The sequence below is a fragment of the Protomyctophum parallelum genome (genome assembly GCF_964188405.1).
Source record: "Protomyctophum parallelum genome assembly, chromosome: 1".
Taxonomy (NCBI): Eukaryota; Metazoa; Chordata; class Actinopteri; order Myctophiformes; family Myctophidae; genus Protomyctophum; species Protomyctophum parallelum.
Window position 1 is genome coordinate 76,419,738 of NC_139697.1, and position 7,897 is coordinate 76,427,634.

The window sequence follows — 7,897 nt, forward strand, 5'->3', positions numbered from 1 at the left end:
AGACTGAGAACCAAGAGGAGCGCAGCTTTAGACAGACAGTTTTTTTTATTAGGCTATTATTATTATTATTATTATTTCACTTTGTATAGTGAAGGTGCTGTGTTCATTTATCCATTTCTAACTGAATGTACAAAGGTATAGTTCTGTATTTTGCGGGCCTTATATGTAAAATGAACAATTATTGTTTATTAGGCTATAGACACAGAGCTGTTCGACACTCAGGGGGAACAGACTATATAGGCTATAGTAGCCTATAACTACTATGATTTCGGCAGTCATGCGGACAGAGCTGCTAGTCCACTAGTGTGAGCCTCCAGAGGTGCAGAAATAAACGCACACTTTCTCTAAAACGCGTCAGTGGCGCGCGCGCACACACACACACACACACACACACACACACACACACACACACACACACACACACACACACACACAGACACACAGACACACACACACACACACACACACACACACACACACACACACACACACACACACACACACACACACACACACACACACACACTCCCTGACCGCATGCAGTGCATGTGTGTAAAGTGGTGGGTGGGTGGGTGTATTCCATTCGGGGCGGCGCGTGGCACAGGGAGGTTTCCGGTGACGGTGATGACATCATGACACTGTATACATATATATTTCTTTCTTCCGGTTTGCCCCCCCTCCTTCCGCGTTTCCGCCCAGCATTTCATTTAGCCTAATTTTCAGCCTCAATCTGTGACGTTTTCGGCCAGTGAAGTCAGCCCTGCGTCACTCTTGCGCACTTTGCAGATGACACGCAGTCACCTATCTATCCCTTTAAAGAGACCGCGCGCCATATAGCCTAATAAGCCTCTCTCTCTCTCCCGCGCGCACACGCACACGCACGCACGCACGCACACACACACACACACACACACACACACACACACACACACACACACACACACACACACACACACACACACACACACACACACACACACACACACACACACACACACACACACACACACACACACACACACACACACACACAGCCGCAGTGTGAATTGCGTGGTGACAACTGACAAGTGATGTGCGGGGGCGTGAATGCGCAGTTTCCGCGCTTGCACGGAAAACGCGGCCGGGGGAGGAGTGGGTGGGGGTTGTGTTGCCTGTCAATGAAACTCCTTGTTCATTCACATCAAATGACTCACTTATATCCCGCGGTTATCCCAATACAGATATCACATTAGTGTTTATTAGTGAGTCACAAGTAAAAAAACTAAGACTATATATACATTTAACACTGTGTGTGTGTGTGTGTGTGTGTGTGTGTGTGTGTGTGTGTGTGTGTGTGTGAGAGAGAGAGAGAGGGAGTATGTTATCACTAAGCATTGGTGTGGCGTCAGTGATGACAGGCCAGAGAGAAGAAGCGGTTTCTTCTTGGAAACTAGACGGAGGCACTACCCACGCGCTCTGATAAGCCGAGCAGCGACGGAGCGAGAGCTGATAGGTTCGCACGCGTTGTGACGTCGGAAGAACCCCTTTGGCAGAGGTCTCGTGCTCTGTGCGGCTGTGCCCCGTCTATATTTTGTGCAGAAAAGAGTATATTAATTTACTGCTATACCGGTGGCTCTATACGTCACGTCCTATATATTATAATGATGCCCCGTTATGGTTATAGCACACATCCGCTGCCTGCGATAGCAATACAACTTTTACAGCCTATAAACCCTCTGAGTGACTTAGGATTTGGACTGACTGCACCATACGGCCAAAGATGTGTAAATTGTAATTGCTTCAGCCTCCCCCTCTATGAATTGCTATGTGTTTTTATAGGCTACGCCACAGCACGGTGAAACGTGGGTTTAAAGTGCTTTTAAAGTTAATGGGGAGTTTCGTTATTGGCGAAAGCACTGCAAAGTTTTGAACCATCCATGCTAGCTATTCACTCACCAGGACAGACATCCAGTTCAGCACCACGGACAGCGTCACAACTCCGTCGCTGTTCACCCGGTGGTTCTGAAATGGGCCAAACTATAAAGGCAGACGGGTCCTATTATCCTATACAAAACAAATAAGTTATAGTTGTAATTTTCAGGTCAATTACTTTTCACCAAACCGGAACATTAGGCCTATAAGTATAACTCAGGTCATGTAAATATATAAGTGTGTAATAAATCTCATCCAACGCCAGACTAGGTCAGTGAGTCAGTAAGATAGATGTCACGAGCCGCTGCATGGGACCATGCAGTGCACTTTATAGGGACGAACATGCCCTTGGGCAAATGTATCTAAAGGTCTGTTTATTGTTTACAACTGTTCACAGTTGATACTCAGTACATTGTTCTTGTGCATTACTGAGATAATGACATCACATACCAGAGTCTATGAATTCAAAGAGTCAGTGACTGACGCTAACAGGCGATCTACCTAATTAGTACCAACATCTTCCCTGCAGGCAGGCAGGGATTCATGGCCGTTAATTAAGAACCTTGGCGCATCAATAAGGGGCTTTCCTCCAGAGAACTGCTGATCCATCACCCGTCTTCTTGTTTCACAGCAACTATATGCCAGGGCATGCAATGAGGTTACTGGACAGATATCCCACCACCTTTATATCTCTTTTATCTGAGAACTATAGACATTAATGTGTTGTTGGGATATACTGTGAGCCTGAGGCCAATTGGAATGGTTGGCAAAGCATGCTTTCGCTATAGCCAAAAGCATGCAGGCTCAATCTTTCAATCTTTACTCGTGATCAGTGAGTCACAGTGAGTCACACACACACACACACACACACACACACACACACACACACACACACACACACACACACACACACACACACACACACACACACACACACACACACACACACACACACACACACACACACACACACACACACACACACACACACACACACACACACACGAAACAGTTGTTTAAGGTGTAGGTATATGTCTGAATATAATCATACAGAATTCTACATAATCCTGCTATTTAAACTGGATATGCTATATATGCCTTGATATCTATACCCAGATAGATCTTCAGATAAGATGAATAGATGGATGGATGGATGGAACCTTAATTTATTTTGACAACTTAATACTTAATTGGCTTCACCAGGGTGGTAAAAATGTAAGATGATGGATGCATTTGAATTTCACTTTCTGACTTATTGGCCAACACAGACTAAACACATTTTGTTTTGTTGTCATGCATGACAGAACAAAGTTTCCCATGGTTGAATGCACCTCACATCTGAAATACAACTACGCACATCTGAAATCCCCCCTTATCAATTTAAACATAGAAAATGACAACTAACAAAGAGTTGTCTTGTGGTATAACTGGGGCCTGCCAATAATAATAATCTTTAATGTTTTGAAGACGGGGTCATGTTGAGCGATTTCCATGATGGTGGTGGAACTGATGGACGTAAACAACAAGGATTACTTGAATAACATTGCTGTCCACTTCTCTTTGCCTTCGCAGGGCTGCAGGAGGGAGGCATCACTCCTACCCTTCCCCTTAAGTCAGAGCATCAGCACCTTGGCTTTAGACTGCTTACTGCTTATACAGTATCACAGTACAGTAACAGTCTACAGTCATGGCTACTGAAGCCTGGCATTGCCCTCCCCAGACACAGCCCATGTGTGCACAGTGCTAATGCTGTAGTGATGTCAGCTCTAAGGAAGAGTAATGCCATGGAGACCATCTTGGAATGCATACGTTGTGGACTGGGAATGGTTAACTCATTGCATATGCTCTCTCTCTGTGTCTTAGAGTAGAAGCCTGTGTAGACTTGCAATAGGGGAGTCCTACATTATGTAAGTGTGCAATGTCCATGCCCAAGCCAATGACAGCTCGCCGTTTCCAGTTACCATGCCAACTGCCAGCCCCTCCTTCTTTCCGCTGTCTCCATGGCGACCGTGGCTTTAGATTGTTACTCTAGCAACAGCACCATGGTAACAGTCTACAGCCATGGTCGTTAAGGGGCGGGGTGTCACAAGCACAGCAGGAGCCGAGCGGACCCGGACACGATGCGGAACCCAAATCCGAGGGAAGGTGTTTGTCTGCAGACCTGCTGCACTCTATGTTGAGAAAGTAGGTCAGAGTTCTGTTTCCACAAGTCACTGCTGGCTAGATATATATGCGGCAATTCATCTTTCGTGCTGCACTTACTGTACATGTATCTTTCTGTGCGAGAGAGCCTTGGTTTGGATGGAGTTTTTCATTTTGTCCTTTGCCTCATCGTAGGATTGTGATTCCCCTTAATGTGGCAAATACAGTTTACGTTTAACTTGATCATTTACCATGACAGACGACGTTTCAAATTAAGTATTAGAACGAGATTAAAGATGTGCAGTGCATTACTTTTGATGCATGTTTTATTTGTTCTGAGGTGGTGATCACGCTGTACAGTCATGAATGTAAAGTGCACACACTGAGAGCATGAGTCAGCCGCTCACACCTGTTCCACAGGCTGATTATGAGACACTGCACATGGCGGCAGCCCACTTCAAAGCAACACGGTCCCAGTGGAGACAGATTCATAACCTGCAGTCGCACGCACGCATGCATGCACGCACGCACACAGATCATATTACTCTTCCTTATTACTCTGTATTAAGACTATTAGTCTGCCGTCTGACGGTCATATTATGTTTCAGTGACGTCTGTAATATAAGAAATGAACTCTGTTATTTCCCGGTTTGAGTATGACAGGCATCAGTGGTGTAAAGTGTAAGTAACTAGTACAAGTTTGAGGTAGTGATGTATATTTCGATAGCATATCTCTCAACATATGTCATAATTGTACACATAATACTTCAGCCTATAGTTCACATGTAGTTAGAAGCCTGAGTAAAGAGGTCACTAGAATAGCAAGATAGTCAGTTTGCGACAGCTGTGAGATCCTGCTATATAGTGGACATTGTGAAGTTTTTCCACACTGAAGAATGCTTTGAAAATAAGACCACCTGTGGTGACTTGTTGACAAGAGGCAGTAGAGCCTTAAGGGTCAACACACACACACACACACACACACACACACACACACACACACACACACACACACACACACACAGTGACACCCACAGATTAGGGATATATATAAAATGGTACAGAGAATCAGTTAGGACAGTGAGTGAGGGACAGCAGAGGGACAAGGCGCTCTGCCTGGGACGAAGGCCTCAATATGCTGTAACCATGGAACGAATGCTGGTAACCTGTAACTGATGGCTGATCAATAAATGGAAAGAAGGAAATGTGCCTGCTTGGATCTCCTATTCATTTCAACAGCAACTTCAACAAAGGAATTAGGTGAATTAATCCACAGAGCCCTGTAAGAAAAGATACATCAGTAGTTTTACTGTATTGGAGTATTTTTCAAATACTTTTATTTCTACATTTCAGTGGAAAATATTGTACTTTTGCTACTTTTAGTTAAGCTACTAGTTAGTTTGTAGATCTTGCTTGATTATTATAAAACATAAATTAACTACTTCAGCCCTGAGCCTTATATATATTTTGGCCATTTGAAAATAGCCAATCTACAATCTCCAAGGGAGAAAGTTATATGTGATGAAATGTTTTATTCACATTAGTGCATGCGGGTTATCTTACATCAACATGCTGCATGTATGGCACCATGGAGAGAGGCATCAAAACAACCCACCTATACTGTACACATCAGTGGTTTTCAACCAGTGGTCCTTGAGGGGTTCAAGGTGGTCCCCAGCTAAATGATGTTAACCAAATGGACCCTTATAGATCTTTTACTCTTGAGACTGTAAAATGAAACCTTACAGGACCATTTGATTTAAATTTGCGCTCTCAAGAGTTCAATTATTGTTAAACATCTGCATTAGTTAATTTGCAAGAAGTCTACTCATTTAGATAATGTAGATAAATTGTCATTTTGATCAAGATTTGCCTGTTAGCTCTCTTATGGTACCACATCAATACAGCATGGAATTGTGGAACAAAATCTTAACCAACGATAACATTATTCTAAGGGTCTGAGAGCCTAAATGTCATTAAATGGTGGTCCGTGGGACAAATTCTGAATACATAATGGACCTTGATATGAAATGTTGACCTACATGAAAGCTGTTAAAGCAATAAATGGTTAATTTTCTACACCTCTATCATTTGCTGAAATTAAAGTTGAATCGGGTCATTAATGAGAAACACCAAGTTAGAGGGGACCTGCTGAGTGCTGGTGATGGCAACGACCACACATACTGTACATCACACAAGCCTCTCTCTCTCTCTCTCTGGGGCAAATTAAATTCTGCTTAGGGCCACAAAAGCCTGCATGGACCTAGATAGAGTATTGTAGTACAGTGGGTCATAAACCAATACAACAAATATTAAAGGTGCATGCTAAAGTAAAGGCTATTTGAAGATACCCTATGGTATTTTCCTTTCTGGTGACCACATAATGTAAAGTTGGTGCTGGGGTCTGGGGGTAGGATTTAAAAAATTAGGCAAAGGGGCAAGCCACTTACTGTAGTTGGCAAATAATTTGAATTAAGTTTTATGTGCATTCTTTTCGTATGCCTGTAACTGTACCTGTCCCTTTCATCTTAAAATGAAATAAAAAAGTATTTAAAAAAAGAATAAAAATAATGTAAAGTATGGTAGCTGTCCTTATTAAGAGTAAGACCTCTTAAGAAGTCAAGTTAAGTCCTTCACCAAAGTCTTGGAACTTCACTTTTGTGATAAACAATTAAGAGAGGATAATGCCTGATTTATACTTGCAAATTATGCATGCTGGTATCTCACACCGGAGATAGCAGATCTACACGCTCACAACCCCTCGCGCTGCGATGTGTTGTGAGAGGCAAATATTGTACTTTTACTCCACTTGAAAACTAGTTACTAGTTACTTTGTAGATTGTGATTCCTAGATGTCCTACATTAATCACTTCAGCCCTATACACATTTCGGCAATTTGATCTACAAGCTCACGAGCTTGTAGATCTTACTATTTTCAAACGATTTGTATACATTTTGAAAATGTGTTAAATGGGACATTCTGCACAATAAGTAGGCTACTTTCTACTTTAGGTACATTGTATGTACTTTAAGTACATTTTGATACCAATAGGCTACTTTTGTACATTTATTTTACTCAAGTACATTTTTAATTAAGGATTAGTATTACAGAAGTAATGACACTTTTACTTAAGTAAAACATTCTGAGTACTTTTCCCACCACTATAGAGCAGTGGTTCCCAAAGTGGGGTCCGGGGATCCCCAGGGGTAGATGAGGGCGTTCCAAGGGGTCCCCACCTAATGATAGTTTGGAACCAAATGGACCCCTATGGGTCTGTAACTCAGAGAGTACAAATGGAACCAAATGGACCCCTATGGGTCTGTAACTCAGAGAGTACAAATGGAACCAAATGGACCCGTTAGGGTCCATTTGGTCCACACTCAGAGTTAAATTAACTTTGATTTTACAATATACATTGGGGTCCCAGAGATATTAAATAGGGGACTAAGTCAAACCGGGGGGTCCTTGAAATGAAAATGGTTGAAAATCACTGCTAGTCGTAAAAAAATCGTCTGTTATGGGAGTGCCTGGCATATCTTTTCAAATGGGGGTCCGTGGGCTAATTAGTGTCAATTTGGGGGTCCTTGACATGAAAAGTTTTGGGAAACACCACTATAGAGGACTGTAGAAGGAAAAGTATGGATGGTAAACTGTGCTTGACAATCGCAAGTAAATGCTGCCCTCTGCTGGCTACACTAAAGCAGGCATGCCAGATGTCTCAGCCTGTGGTTTAGCTGCAGGGCTGATGGTTGGGCTGCTGTTGTCCGTTGCCTGTCTCCCTGCACCGTAAGAGGCCATGTGCCGATGTATGAGTCACAGCACATAAACTCTTACTGTTCAGGG